This window comes from Antedon mediterranea, chromosome 6 (assembly GCF_964355755.1).
Source record: "Antedon mediterranea chromosome 6, ecAntMedi1.1, whole genome shotgun sequence".
Lineage (NCBI taxonomy): Eukaryota > Metazoa > Echinodermata > Crinoidea > Comatulida > Antedonidae > Antedon > Antedon mediterranea.
This window is the reverse complement of record NC_092675.1, coordinates 5,191,789-5,208,833: the sequence shown is the minus strand read 5'-3', so window position 1 is coordinate 5,208,833 and position 17,045 is coordinate 5,191,789. Positions and strand designations below refer to the sequence as shown.

Here is a 17,045-nt window from a genome sequence, read left to right as displayed (position 1 = left end):
TGTTTATCAACATCTGGTTGTGCTTCAGCGGCTGTTGATGTTAATTTGGACATCACCGCCTCAAGATAACACCCCATGTTCTCACTGTCCGTCTCCGTCAGCACGGAGCACAAACAACCTGCTACAAAAGCGTACATAAGGTGATTACAAAAAATGAAATACACGAGAACAGCCATATATTGCGATCTTTATTGATTATTACTCACTAAAAATAACCCCATGTTACAAAGCTGATCTCATTGATAACACTACCAACATTCAGTAGGCCAAACCGACAGCGAATAAACTTCTGACCCTTTGATGTAATTTTAAAAATCGATAATGAAACGTTTCATTTCTGCAAGCTACCAATAAAATGCATGAATATATTATGTTATCTTAATATACATCAAATATCTAGTTGATAAAAATGTTCGATATGGGCTTATATTTGCATCAATCGAGCACGTCTATGATCGCTAAAATTATAGTTTAATCACAAACAGACACAACCCAATCATAACTAATCATAAGGTTAGTATTGACTTCAACCTTATATAATATGATGCCTTTAATATTTATCAATAACAATAACATACCTTCGAAATCAATTTTAACGCACTGATTACCATCGAACTTATTAATCTGTCAAGTTTTAATACACGAACATAATAATAACATATTACCCTCCACTCTGGGAAAAATTTATATTTGAAATTGGAGGTACAAATTTCACGGCTTATTTCTTAAATACTTTCAATTGAACGATAATCGCGTTTCGTATTATACACCTGTTTTGTAAATGATTATTGAACGCTAACATCTGTGATCGAAAATGATTGTTAATGGACGATTCAGCACAATATTGCAATACTTTAACATTACTATTAATGATAGTTACATTGTCAATAGATATGTCAATCTGATCTATTAATTTGTCAATCAACTCCGTTACAATGACTGACTCATTTGGGAAATATGTGTTTCAATAATGTTCGATGATTATCATTTTGTTGGTATGTTTAAACACTAAAGTATAACTGCACATTAATTCACACTTGCTCTAATCATTAAGAATAAATAATAGAGAGAAAAATAAAACTTTAAAAATGTGTGTTAATAATATCCGATGATTATTTTTGTTGGTTACTGTGTACCAACTAAAACATTAAGCCATGGAGAATAAATAAGATCAACGTGTTCCTATTATGAACTATCGGATGAGAATATGGAAATAAGCGCCTTTTAAAAGATCAGGAGCATTTTTGAAAACATAAAACACACACAAAAAAAACAAGAATTTAGTCAATTGTAATGGTACATAGGCTACCGTACTATAGTTTGTATGGCCAGGTTAATGTTGAGTGGATTATCATCATAGACCAATGATAGAATAGTAAGAATGTGTGTGTTTTTGTTGATACATACAACGACCTCTTAATTATCATTGTATTCCAGAATATCGATTCTCAAAGAATGTGGAAAACACCCACATGTTAAATAATCAAGGTAAACTCAAAATAAAGCACAAGATTGTAAACTGTCCTTGTGTTTTTTTTGGCAAAACAAGCATAATATTATTTATAATAAATATATGTTTTTTTTTCTCTTTTGTGGCGCAAAATCCACTTTTATTCACATTCATATTATCTCATGTCATTACATAAATCATATACACATTTTCGGTAATTCTAAATGTCGTTACAATTCATTAGTAACATTTTTACATTTATTAATTTCCGTATTACCTCCTTTTTTCATAATTTTTTAAATATTTTCTATACACTTGATAATGGTCATCATTATCATTTATCTCGTTTTAAAACATTTTACACAGAGAATTTATGAGTTTTTCATTTTCATTTGTTTGTTTTCATTTTACAACCCGAATTATACAATGTATTTATATACAAGAATAAACGAAATAAAAAGCATAATAGATAATGTTAGTAATTACAGTTTATTATAATTATTATGTAATAAACAACATTGTATTCACTTTCATGCAATACAATCGACTCAAATATAAACATTAACAGTGAACTATTTAGTTTTGCTTATGCAAGATCATTTTAAAGAATTATTTTATTCATTTAATTAATGAGGTTTACCATAACACGTTTAGTTGATCAGACAATAACGTCCCTGGATTGCATGCACCATAAGCGCGGGAAATGTTTTTCAAACAATACTTCCTACACCTTATAATATCAGAATATCTATCTGTCTTTTTCTACACTGTAAACCTGTTAGACGAAAACAATGTTTCATCATGCCTTTTGAAAACAACCGCAGAAATAAAGCGCTACTTTAGGAGTCGAGTCCCATTGGAAACTGATCGACAAGTACGTTCTTAATGTCAATTAGCCTCTAAGCGGATTACTAGTTGTTGTGCTAATTATGTTGTTGAAGTAAACAAGTTAGACCTAAATTGCCACAATGATCTTTATTCTATCAGATCAGGTTGTATGGTTGTTTCTCACAATAATATACAGTGACCCAGCTTTTTGGCCCTCTAATTTAGTATAACTATACGTGGTATCGAATTAAAAAAGTAGTCATTGTGTCACGTTTTTGTATGCAAATAGATTACTTTATTTTATTAGCTATTAAACCACAATACTATCTTCTTTGGCTGCACATTCATAATAGGAAAATATGCAAACCCCCCAGAAAGTATTCTTAAACTGTTTTATTCCCCCTCATTTATATGTCCTCATAAAAAGTGTAGTGCATAGTGCAGTATTAATATTGGCATTGCAAATTAAGGTAGTATGTTCATACTATACCATTTCAGACCTAACATATTGCTTACTTAAAAATAAGGTGAACAAACAGACGGAATTGGGTGTTCAATTGAACAATAAACGCTATTGCATCGCTTAGACGTCTATCTTTCATAACATGTTTATAACTAATATATAAAATCTATTTATGTCTGTAGATTGGTTCATGCAAGTCATTGGTACTGGAATCAGGTCAGGTGAGGACCCATTATGGCGTCAACCCTAATGTTTAGGTATTCGTTTTGAGTGTATGCATTCAGATCTAACAAATCTAGAAAAATTCAATTGTTTAATGTGTGATGGCAACCACTGTTCTGCTGTTGCTAAATTTGCCTATCAATTGCTATCCTTACGGCAGTCCATTGTTTTCAACAAGTAATTTTTAACATATTTATTTATATTGTACATTTTTTTTTCTCTCCCTCTTTTTCCCTTCTACTCAGAAACAGAGAGATTTGGTGCCTAAATCTGTTTAAATTTGTTATATTTTGTTTATGTTTTTTATCCGTGTCTATAGTTATTCTATATATTCACTCATAAGCCAGAATTGGCTGGTCTTGTATTACACAAGAGTGTTATTAAATAAATAAATAAATAAAATACCATTTATAGAATTGGTACTATTAAAATAACAGTCCTACACAAATTATTAAATTCACAATTACCTTCCCTGCTTACTTGCGACTGCTCTTTTCTTTTTTACTTTTTATGTTTTTATGCTTGTATCTTAATGTTTAAGATTTTTACATTTGCTTTTTTTGCAATATTGCAAGTTTTGTTGACATCTTTTTTTATATGCAATTTGGTCATTTGGCCACGAGTTGTAAACCAGTAATTTTTATTTTTGGAAATAAAAAGAAAATAATAACAATTCTTTTTATGCATTAGTTTGATGTACAGCAACAATTACGAAATAACGAATCATTGTATCACTGAATATATTTTTGAAAAAGTGATATACAATACATGTTAAGCACTGTCTTGATATTAACAATATGTAAACTAAAATATAAGGTTTTAAAACTTACCAATTGGGATCTTCTTGATCTGAAAGTAGTTATTTGTTGGTATTCTTTAACTCTTCTTTTCTACGAACAACTGTTTATGATTTCAAATTGTGATTCAATTCCTTACATCCAAGAGTTGGAATGTCGCTAGAGAACTCAAAGGTGAAATGCACATGTTGCAACTGTTACAGTACAAGACAATTTTTATAATACTAAATCAAATTAATAAAAGTTTCTATAATAAAGGTTGCCGAAAATTGATGAAACTCACAGGACTAAGTTATCAACTATAAGGACGTCTACGGAATAAGCAGGTTAATGGACGGGAGGAAAGAAGGGATTTTATATGCAAGGAATTCAGTTTCTTATTGGGGGTCTTTGTAAAATCAAACAATGGCCTTCATTTATAGTGTTCGGCTTGAGATAAGCGTTCAATATTTATCGATTTTACCAACATCAATAACCGCGGTGTTGCGGCGTTTGCGTGCAGGTATTTTGTTTTTGTTTTCCATGGATGTCTAACACGCTGTTTTTAAGTAATTAGAACGAATAAAATGGAACATCTACACAGAACTATTGCCGTTCTTATAAATGTATAATTATGTAGGTATTTTGCCACTCTCTATTAAACAAATTGGTGTTTGATTTGATAAAAAACGAATCTATCAAACTTTATGTGACAAAAAAATGTGATTATGATGTCATATCACTACTGTATTTGAGCATATACATATATATATATTTGGCCTATCATTCTTTTTTTTTCAAACTAATTAGTGCAATTCATTCCAAACAATTAATTAATAATATATTTAACAATCGATTTACAAGAAATGTGATCTTTATACCAGTTACACAAATTTAAAAAAGCCATGCGATGAGCGAGCTGTGACATTATACTGTCAAAGTTTTCATAACTCACAAACAATTTACTATCTTCATATAAATAAAAAGATGTTTTTCAAGTCTTCGCTTTCTGTTAATCGGTTTTCTAATTTTAAATGTTTAGACTTGCATGCCATCGTTGTTATTAATTATATATATACACTTGCACTGATGAAGGGCTAGTGTTGCCCGAAAGCTCTTACTTCTCGTTTTGATTTAGCTCTTCGCTTTTATTTTGTATCTCCATTGAGATCCAGCCACTGATACCCACAGCATTGTCATTTTTCAGTAATTTGCCTTTGGATTTATATATCTATAACGAGAAGTAAAACAGCCAGATCCACTGATTGTGAGGGCGTTTGTTGTATGAGAGAATGTATCTGGTGGGTGAAAATCTGTGATAATACCATACATGGCTCTGTGGTCTAGTGGTATGATACTCGCCCTGTAAGCGAGAGGTTGCAGGTTCGAATCCCGCCAGAGACATTTTTTCATACAACTAAAATATACGGAACTTTCGCCAATGAGCTATGCTCGACGCGATTATGAGATCATGTTCCGAATATGAGCACTGTTTCTATAATTTACCGTACAGTATGATTTATATATAATTTACACAGTGCTACGCAACATCATTGATTTATATATATATATAATATATATCGATTATATTCTTGATTTATCAACAAAAACGACTGTCGATGACGGAAAAAATAATAAAATTTAATTGTGGTATAGACCTCCCAGGCTATACCACACAATTATTTACGTTGATTGTTTTATATGGCTCGTTAACAGTTTATTAAACAAGATATAGGTGACCAGTAGGGTGAGCTCACTTTCACCCGATGTGACTAATTTCCTTGTCGTCACTTAACTTGTAAAATGATTTCAAAGACGGAAGAGTGTTAGATGCAATACCGACTAGAAGATACAATACCGACTAAAAAGATATAGCAATTAAAAAAAAAAGATAATAGCACCACTATTATTTTTGAAATAATAAACTTAAGTTTTTCGTTGCACTTTATGTCGTCACAAATAAATTGTTATCTTACATAACCTGTGTAAATAAACATGATTAGTTGAATCATGGTACAATGATATTGACTGAGTAATTTTCGCGTAATTATCGTGCCCCTGTCAATAAACATATACATTTTGTGTGGCAACACTTGCTTTTGGAGATAAATAAACAAAAGCCATGCTTAACGAAAATACAAACCAAAGACAAGATGTGAAATTTCAAATGAAAAATGGCCTTATTTTATATCAATCAATCTCTTAAGAACAATCAATTTAATTTTAGATTTTGTCTCCCTATAATTTCGTGAGGGCTAATTTGAATGTTCAAATAGCAATGAATGAATGACTTGTAAGGTATAGTATATATATATTGTCCTTTTTTGTATTTACTTTTCACATGTACTGTACTATTAAATTTGAAAATAAAGTAATCATTCTGATCCTAATGCTTACGATGATCCACCAACAATACATCCATAATCTACCGTATTCAAGATGACTATGATTAAGTATAAAAAAGAAGACGAGCATGAAAAAGCCAACCGATGTCAAAACGAGTTCATTGAATAATAGTGATAGTGAAAAGAGCGTGACATTAAAGTAATGTGTGTAAAAAAGTTTCCCAATAGTATCAATATTGTTCACAGAGAGGGCGATATTACACACCACGACTGTTACTAATAAAATCCAACAAATTATGAAACATAGGGGAAACTATAGATCGATAATTATTGGAATGTATGAAGAATAGAAATGTTTTGCCCACACCTGATCTTTAAATCGTTATTATTATTAGTCGCGTGCAACGTCGTCGGTTGATCGGTCGGTCGGTTGGTCGTTAAACACTAACTTCAGCACGCGGCTGCATCCATCTATATTGCCTTGTTAAACCACGTTTGGGTTTGTGTACGTTGTCACGCATTGGTGCGCAAGCTTACCGAAGAGTCGATTTAAGTCCAAAACGAACCGATGGAGGAACTCACGTACGAAGAAAAAAATCGCACCGCATCTTAATGTAGGATATAGTTCTTGGCGGATATTTGAGTTATAACTGGTAAGACAATACATATTTGGGCTATTCTTCCAAGATGACAAATGCTTGAAGCGTGGTAGAAATACGAACACGTTATTCAAACAAGTTCTCGATAATGTTGGAATGGACAGACAAGCCTTCATTAACAACTCGAAGGTCCGCTTATTTTGAATCGGCATTTATTTATTATATGCCATCTAGAACACTCCGTCAGAGTTACAGATTAATAATATTTATTTATTTATTATTACAGCCAAAAATCAAAACGCCAACTGATGGCGCTCATGAATGAAAGCTAACTCGAAACTTTATTTAACATGGCAATAAAATAAGAAATTTCGGAAGGAAAATATTTGTACCCCCTAAAACGTACGGTATAATTTAAATGTTAAAATACAGACCTGTTTAACGTACGGTATAATGTTAAAAATACGGTCTAAATCGCCGTTCCGCAACCTATAGGTCGCGCATGTTTGGGTCACAAAAAAACAAATTGATGGGTCGCGAAATTGTTTCCGATACTGAAACTTTTTATCAATTTTACACTGATCTATATGTGAAATGTTCTCAGTTTTGTAGAATCTACAACACTGATTACATTTTACATCTACAGTGGGAACTTTTACAATGAACCACAGAATAGTAGAAAAAACAATATAAACTGGTCCATCCCAAATTACACTCATAGCGATGTTGTTCAGACCTTTATGGTTCGGGAGAACCCCTTGACGTTGCATTGAACGCAAATGTGTTTACCGGCGGAAAAAGTAGCTGGTTACGGTCGTTTTGCCAATTGCGAGCGCGCTATAATTATGGTGTCATTTCCGGCCAACTAGAGGTGCCATTTATCATAATTTTTACGTGCAAGAGTACCATTTCTAGCCAGGGGTGTCATTTAACAAAATTCGCTCTGTCACAGGCCCCACCATGGGTAATTTGTGCATATTTGATGTGCTGGCTACAGGCTGCGGGTGGTAAAATGCCTATGGCCCCATTAATAGAGATTACTATAACGAGAGTGAAATCGCAAAGATAGCTTATCTATTTCCTAAATTAACTTAACTGTCTCAATATCTTTCCAAATAAAATAAAAACAATATTTACTTCATAAAAAAAAAAAAAATCCGCAGAGTTTTGAACCCAAGCTAGAGCGCTTAGAATATTCGAACATGCAGAGCATTACCCGTGACGCAACAAAGTAATGACTGAGTAGCTGACAATAGTCTATTTATACGTACTTCATATTACGTAATTCATCGTTACGTCATAATTATGACCGTCAAAGCTGGTATTAACCTGTTTATATCCAAGATGACCGGTTAGCTCAGTCGGCTGAGCAGCTTCGTGTTAACAACACGGTTGTCATGGGTTCGAACCCCATGCTGGTCGTGGTGGAAAAGAGTTAAAGCTATATGCTACTGTGTGGGGTTCACAGAATAAAACGTCCCCCTTTCCACCACACAAGCAAGTCAATGCATCTGGTAATGTCGTTGAAACGACCTCAATGCTGTGTGGCAGAGACGTTGTGTAGGGGGAGAGGACACTATGACAATAGTACTGGGTCACTTAAATGTTGGTTCAGTCAGTGCTTTTTTTCTGTGGATTCGATCTTAATTTTATGCTTAACGCCCTCAATTTTAAGAACACAAATACATGGCAGAAAATTAGAAATAATGTACAACATTGTAAAGATGGTGCCGATGGGGGAGGGGGCGGCGGAGTGATTCTGTAAGATCAAATACGCGATGTTGGGTCATGAAAATTTCCAAAATAGGATCATGGGGTCGCTGTCAAAAAAGGTTGCGGAACGCTGGTCTAAATACAATGTGACTCGTCATGCTTAGTTAAACATATCTACACAGCAAAATTCTGATTCTTGTTTTAAGAAAAAAAAAACTTGTTTCAAGCAAAATATTTCTTGAAACAAGTAAATTTTGACTTGTCCATATTTCAATACTTTTTTGCTTACCAAGAATCGTAAAATTCTTAACAAGAATCACACAAATTCTTATCAAGAAAATTATTCTTACCAAGAAATAATACTTTAAGAACAATATTCTTACCAAGAATTTCATTTAGTTAAACATATCTAACTGAGCCATTATTTTCTGTTAGGGTTGGGGTCCCTCGCATCGTAAATTGTACATGTGGCAGCATAATCCATGGTGGTAGCAGGGAAAAATAAAATTAAGTAACAGGAATTAGATATTATAAACACGTCCAGTCGGCGATTGATGCGATTCCGATTCAGTCATCCTGAATAGTGAACACGAAATCAAAACCTCGACTGCCTCCGTTTAACTTTTTGTTTCTGATTGTTGAAAGATTGAAAATAAATAAATAAATAAAACAATGCACCGTACCGCCTAATTAACATAACAATTGTTGGAAACGTCAAACTTTTACTTCATAACAAACAATATCGACAATTTTCTTCCATTGCTGGTAAATTGGCAGGTTGATGAATTCTAGTTAAACATAACCTAATTTGGAATTTTTGTACTATTAAGTACTAAATCTGTTAGTTTGATGCTAATTAATTTGATATTTTTATATAATATTGTAATGTCACAGTACTATTTTCTTTTCTGGGCGTAGACAGATAATAGTCGTAAATGTGTTATAAAATATTGTAATTATCAGCAAATTCAATTTGTCGGAGAAAATAACCATTATAGTCTGATAAAGGAGGCCAATGTAGAAGGGTGCGCCGAAGAAGGTTTTACTATATGTCACTACTTTGTAATTAAATGATACATTAACAGTTTACACAAATAAACCAATCACATTAATAACTAGAAGAGCACTCCGAAGGTAAATACCTCCGCCTAAAGTATAATTCCCCTACATATAATTTCTCCCGACATTTTTGTTTATGTTTGTGTCTTAGTTCTAAGTGTAACTAGGCCGGCTAATTGCTGTAAAACTTGCGTTTGTTTGTGATTTTGTTGTAATGGTTATATATCCAGCCTTACACAGTTGAGGTCCCTGGTTCAATTCCTGCTGAGGATTTTTTTCATCATCCTTATTACTTTTTTTTATATATTTTATTATTATTATTTTTTATTATTATTAATATTCTACTTTTTATTTTTATTTTTTTATGGTTGATTGATTGAATTTATTTGATGCTCAACATTAAAATAACAAACAGACAAAAGACAAAATAACGAGCATCAGGAACACCCATTAGGCCGGAAAAACCAGCCCATTTTCAATGGGGTCAAAATTGCACATAACAAACAAGAGAAAATACAACATTTATAAAACTATAAATATATAAATATACATTAAATAAAGCCCAGTAAAACAGAAAAATTAAAAGAGAAAGCAAACAAGTAATGAGAAAAATTGCACGTTATCAAGACCATTATAGTTATCAAAATTATTCTAAATATAAAATATTGCGTTCAAAATGTTTTTTAATATGAGATTTGAAGGTAGTTAAGTTGGAAATTAATTTTAAGTTTGATGGAAGAGCGTTCCCGTCTTTGATAGCAGAGAAGAAAAAAGTAGAATGAGACTGTTTATTTCCTTTAAGTAGAGGTAAAACCAGATTAACATTACGTTGGCGTGTGTTATGTGTGTGGATTGTGGATGTCCGTGAGAAATGTTCAGATAGATATGGAGCTGCATTGTTATTGACAATTTTATGAACATTACAAAGCCTGAGAAATTTTACTCTACTTTCCACCTTAAGCATGCCAATGTCTGATAACTCCTTCTGACCAATATGAGATCGTGGTCCGAAACCGTAAATAAAACGCACAAATTTGTTCTGAGTGGTCTGTAGTTTTTGCTTCAAAACTTTGTCAATACCTTCATACCAAGTCGAAGCACAATAATCAAACAAGCATTGAATTAAGGCAGAGCATAACAGTTTTTTCGTATTTTTGTCCAAGCAACTAGCCTGACGATATAAATACCTTAATCTACTATTCGCCTTTTTTATAACACTTTTGGCGATGTTGTTACAAGAGGCAGAACTATCAAGTTCTATACCTAAATATTTTACTGACTTAGAACCCGTTAAAGTAAGGCCATGAGAAATAATATTGAAAGATCGTAAACGTTGAAGTCTTTTTTGGGTAAAAAAGATGATAGATTCAGTTTTACTGATATTGATAGATAGTTTGTTATCGACAAGCCATACTCTACATGAATCAAGAGCTTTACTAAGTTTATCAGCGACGACAGTCGGATCTTTGTGCCAGAAAACAATTGCACTGTCATCAGCATATAACAGCAATTTGCATTCAGGGTCGATACTTAGAACCATATCGTTTATGAAACATAAAAAAAGCAAAGGACCCAGTATGCTACCCTGTGGAACTCCACATGAAATATCCATGGGAACGGATAAGGAGTCTTCGATTTTAACAATTTGGCTTTTGTTTGACAAATATGAACGAAACCATCTAATGAGGTGATGCCCATTAACAAAAGCTTTTCACACAATATATCATGATCGACAGTGTCGAATGCCTTACATAAATCTATAAGTACCATACCAGTTATGTGTACCTACGGAGTTATTTAATTTAATTGTGTCTAAAAGATTAATTAAAGTACTTTCGGTAGAATGAAATTGCCGAAAACCTGACTGATATTGATAAATAAGATCATTTTCCACAAGGTACTGTTCTAACTGAACATGAACCGACCTTTCGAGAATTTTTGAGACAACACTTAAGACGCTGATGGGTCTATAGTTTTCTGGATTTTTACGACATTTTTTTTTATACAGTGGGATGACTTTAGCTATTTTAAAATCACTCGGAACAACTCCTGTATTAATTGACAAATTGATAAAATACGTTAAAGGGGAAGCCAGTACACCGGCGCCATCTTTAAGGAATTTAGCTGGTAGCCCATCGAGACCTGTACTTTTCGTAGGGTCAAGACTTTCAAGTTGTTTAAGAATGAATTCTTCTGACACAGGTTTAAGGCTAAAAAGAGTTGTAACTTTTGAAGAATAAAAGTCTTTTACAATTTTGGAACCATAGTTAAACATGTTACTCATGGGTGGAAGTTTATCAACAAGATATCTTGCTACATTGGTAAAATGATTATTAAAATGTGTAGCAACCTCTTGTGGATTGTGAATTTTTAATTCATTTATTTCCAAAACAACTTTAGCTTGTTCAGACGTCTTTTCACTATATCCTAATTTCTTAAGATGTTGCCATAATTTCTTAGGATTGTTTTTATTTTCAATTATTTTATTTCGAAAATACGTTGATTTAGCTTTTTTAACATTGCGCTTGACCTTGTTTCTTAATTTACAATACATATCATGATCTTCTTTGATTTTACTCTTTTTAAATTTATTAAAATATTGATCACGAGTTCGTATATCATTTAGAATATCTGTGTTAAACCATGGATCTGACCTTTGTTTCACCCTCATCTTTCTAAGGGGTGCCACACAATTTATGACGGAGCTAAGAGCTTCCTTAAATGACGACCATGCGTCGTTAACATTAACTTTAGATGTAACGTTTGTCCAATCTATTTCGGACAGTTTTGACAGGAATTCCTCTTTGTTGTACTGTTTAAATGATCTTGAGTAAATGGTCTTATGCGATGAATATTTTGCTTTACAAGATTTGCGTGTGCAAAATATCAGCATATGATCACTTAGGCCTGTGTTTATAACACCGGATTAGAAATGTTGTCTTGAGAATTACATAGGATTTGGTCTAAACATGAGGATGAATTCCTGTCAAAACGAGTGTCATCACTTATCAAGTTAGAGAATCCTAGTAATTCGAGAACGTTTTTATAATTCGTAGATTGAGTACAATCTCTGTTAGTATTTATGTTCAAATCACCATTTATGATGGTTTCAAGGGCCCTGTTTCTGCTGCCAACTAAATACCGTATATTATACGGTATTTTTTGAATACCGTATATATACGGTATATTTTTGGCAGCAGAAACTGCGCTCATAAAAAATATACCGTATTTTGTATACCGTATTTTCCCCACAAAATTTGTGGATAAAATACGGTATTTACAAATTTATACCGTATTTTTTGTACCCGTTTCTCCTGCCAATAAAAAATACCGTATTTTTTTTTACATGACAAAAGGTCACCATTCGTGTTTTTATTTTCTGTCGCTGTTAGCTGCTTTACACACATGTATAGATATATTCGGCGAAAATGTGGAGCGAAGACGTCACAGTTTTACTAAATAAATGTGTGTGGGGAAGCTAATGTCTGACCAACTAAAAGGTAATAAAAGGGACAACCACATTTATAAAGACATTTCTAAAAAAATAAAGCAGGAGTATGGAATAAACTTGTCTCCAAAGCAAGTAAACTCAAAGCTGAAGAGCCTGCGAAAGCAGTACAACATTGCAAAATACAATAATTCGGGGAGGGAACGAATTAATTGTCCCCATTACGATGTTTTCTGTGCTCTCACAACATCTCTATCACTAGGGCTAGGCTGTTGAAAGTGAGACGTAAAACTTCCTTTATTGCGACTTTTAATTATCGATCAAATAAATGAATGGCAATTTGGGTAAAAAAGATGAAATTTAACACGACCACCCAAGAAGTATTGTTAGCAGAAACGGGGTACTAAAAAATACGGTATAAAAAATACCGTATTTTATACCGTATTTTTATACCGTATTTTGAGCAGTTGCAGCAGAAACAGGCCCTGGTTGTTAATTTTATTTACAGTGTCTTCGAAAAAGTTTAGAAAATTGTTGACATTCTGTTCAGGAGGACGGTAATATGTTCCAACAACGATTGGTTTTGTATCCGGGAGGTTGATTTCAATCCATACTGATTCAACATTTTTGTCCATTAAATCTTCTCTCTTGGTAAACGCTTTGTCCGTACGTACATACATACATACTCCACCTCCTCTACGAGAAGATCTATCATTGCGAACTAAGGTATATCCATCTATGTTTACTTCATTATCAGGAACAGTCTCATCTAGCCAAGACTCGGTGATGGATATAACTGCTGCCTTTGATTTTAATGCGATTTCCCTTATTTCAGATATTTTGGGAATCAGCGATCGTACATTAAGTTGAAGAAAATGCATTCCTTGTTTGTTAATTGTTTTTGCGATGTCGTCCATGTCATCGTCTAGGGGATCAATCTGATTAGCGTCAGATACATCTTGGTTCTGATTTTCATGAAAGTCTGCATCATATTAAGGGAGCGAGTTCCAGGAGCATATATCGCAAATATAAGAGGATGACTTACCGGCGCACTTTGTATGTATTGTTTTAATGTCGCATGCATTGCGTCTGATGATTTTACTTCGCTTGTTAAATCCTCTACTGCATACGTCACAATATGACTTTTGTTGAGGTCCAGGATTTAGGGAGACACCCCCAGCAATAATGATCAAGTAACTTAACGTTAAGTGGTGATGATATCTCGAAGAGCTTGCACCGTACATTTGCCAGAGTGGTGATCTCAAATCCAAGTTATCCTGCTTAATGTGGGTAGGTGCTGACCAGTTGCTTGCGATGTCAGGTCCGACTTCAGTGAAGTCTAAAGTCGGTTGACTTAGGGTGCATATTCTTACTATGATACATAGTAAATGGATGAATAATGTTCTAAATTGTACTTTATACTGCATGATGATGAGCAAAAGTAGGAAATACGTTGTTTTATGTTAAAAATGTAAGCATTCAAAGACAAGCGTTTCATCGGTTGTCACGATACAAAAAACAAAATTACAGTACGACCAAAAGTAACTGTAAATATTATTGTTGTGATAATCCGCACTAGTTTGTTTAAAAAAAAAAAATATCCAAACAGCCAATGATTTAGATGAGGAGAGTGAACCTAGGCCTAGTCAAAAGACTAAACGTAACGTACCATATGGTGGTAAGCACAATGCTTGGCGTCCCTGGTTACCGGCGTTAGCAACAAACGTATTAAAAGGCGCGAAAGGCCTAGCTGATCAAAGTGAAGAAAATGATATAATCCTAACTCACAGCTTGTAAATTAAAACAGTTTTCTTCAATCAATATTTGTTGCTGTATCGATATGTCAGTTATTTAACTGTTGGTATATCCAAAAATCAAGAAAATGTATTTTAAAAGACAATCAGTGTAGAGGGAAAATTAACTACGTCTACACACACCTTTGGCCCTCTATGTAAAATGAACCTAACGTTACGTTAAGACTGTTCAGTACTACTGTAGATCGCCGGCTTTTGAAATGTGTCTCTTAGTATCTTTTTAACACTAGCAGGTCAAATAATTGAAATTTCCGGGAACCCAGCAGCTCTATTTTTCCAAATTGTGTTAGCTCAGCCTCAGCCATGGTAGGGCTGATCATGGAGACTTATATAGGCCTATTTTGTTTCATATTTCTAAGTATAATAAGTCATATTTCCGGGGACCTGCTTTATTTTTTACAATTTTCTTAGCTCCATCTCAACCTGGTGAGACTTATATATTTTGTTTTATTTCAACAAATCAAGCAAAGTGCCATTTCCGGGGACCCAACAGCTCTATATTTCAAAATCGGTCAGGGGGAAAGTTCTGCACTTGCAATTTGCTCAACGCCTGACTGTTGTGCAAATTGCAGTGTCTTGAAGCAAGGGTATAGAAAACAAATGATTGATGTTTTGTGGTATTTATCAAGGTTTTAAAGCTGTTAGAACTACCGTTTAATAACATAATTTATTTATAATGGTCATAGTTGATTTATTAATATATAAAAATAAATTAATAAAAAAACATAAATTTTCTTTTTTGGGTAACCCACTGGCGCCACCACTTTTTCTTGTGTCAGCTATTCGTTGGCGTTGTTTTCTGTTGTTCTTATCCAGATGAATTCGTTTACCTTTCTTGCTAGATAATATCCTCTCCTTCAATAATTTAAGTGTCATTAGTAAGTCTATTTGTTTATGGTTTAACAAAAGTAAACGAATACTAACATAACAAATCATTTGAAAACAGATGTATTTTTCCAAGATTATACTTGTTTCAACATATATTATTTGTTTTTACATTAATTACCACACTCTGTACTTTTTAAACAGGACACTAACCCATGATAATATGTAGAACCAGGCCTATAATAATGAAATAAACAAAATAATACAGTATAATTTAGTTGAGTTTTAAAATGTAATCGAAAATATGTAAGATATAATTGGCTCATATACATATCTGGCTTGTTGCAATATGCATACCGGACTCCTTGAACATGCACATAATAAACAAACAAGTATAGGAACTTTTTATTTGTGTCCGATTAGACATTACGTCAATCATTAATATAAATCAAACATAACTTCACTCAGATTTTCTCAGCTTATATTATGTTTAAGTATGTATACTTGAAACTGAAAAAACATTTCTAAACAACGCCATATACATGGCTGCAGTCGCGTGCTCAAGTTAGTGTTTACCGACCAACCGACCGTCATAGTGAGCTGTAGAGTCGCGTTCTACGCGACTAACAAGGTCATATATAATGGTTGCAGTCGCGTGCTCAAGTTAGTGTTTACCGACCAACCGACTGACCGACCGACCAACCGACCGACATATTGAGCTGTAGAGTCGCGTTGCACGCGACTAAAAATCGGTCAGAGAAAATAGTGTTTATTAAATACATTACACCTTTTTTCAGTAACTTAGAGGTTATTAGTTTACAATACGTTGCGAAACGCGTTACACTTGGCGACGGACACTTTTTGTTCGTTGGTGTAATTTCCCCTTTGGTAAATTAGTGTATAAAAATGGCAAATCAATGTTATACACACACAATGAATGCAATTTGTTTAGGCCCAAGTACTATTTCAGATAAAAATGTCAGTATGTTTTACATGTAAGATAATAATTTGCACTTTACATCAGCATCATCTTAATTAACTTGCTCATTAAGCTTGTTCTAGCCGTCTACTCAGCCTAGCTAGCTAGGCTTGAATGCATTATGTCTAGGCCTATTCATGGATTCGAAAGTGCTTATTTATCGATTTGGGAAAAGTGTCTATTTAAGCAAGATTGCGCAATGTAGGGCCTATACTCAATAAAAATACAAAAAATAAAAAGATCTGGAAACAGTTTTTTTTTAGTTAAGAAATACATTTTTTTAGGATTATTCATACCTCCTCTTTTGCATGTAAAAGATATCCCCTAAAATAAGGCGTGATTTTCAAAAAAATCGTACACATTGAAAACATTTGAACAAATATGAAGTATGAGGGATGGAGTGGAGCTCCAATTAACATTATGGTAGAAATAATATATAGAGACTTGATTTATTAATAATAAAAATTGTATTAGGCCTATTTAGTTTGAACCTTGAATTTTTATTTCAAAGACAGCCACCGTTC

The 17,045-nt window shown here is 33.3% G+C and overlaps 1 non-coding gene across 1 annotated transcript; it reads left to right on the top strand.

The window, feature by feature from the left end:
- Positions 1–5,071: 5,071 nt before the first annotated feature.
- Positions 5,072–5,143, top strand: Trnat-ugu (transfer RNA threonine (anticodon UGU)). Its single transcript has one exon. It is a non-coding gene; the product is annotated as a tRNA-Thr (tRNA).
- The last annotated feature ends 11,902 nt before the right edge of the window (positions 5,144–17,045 follow it).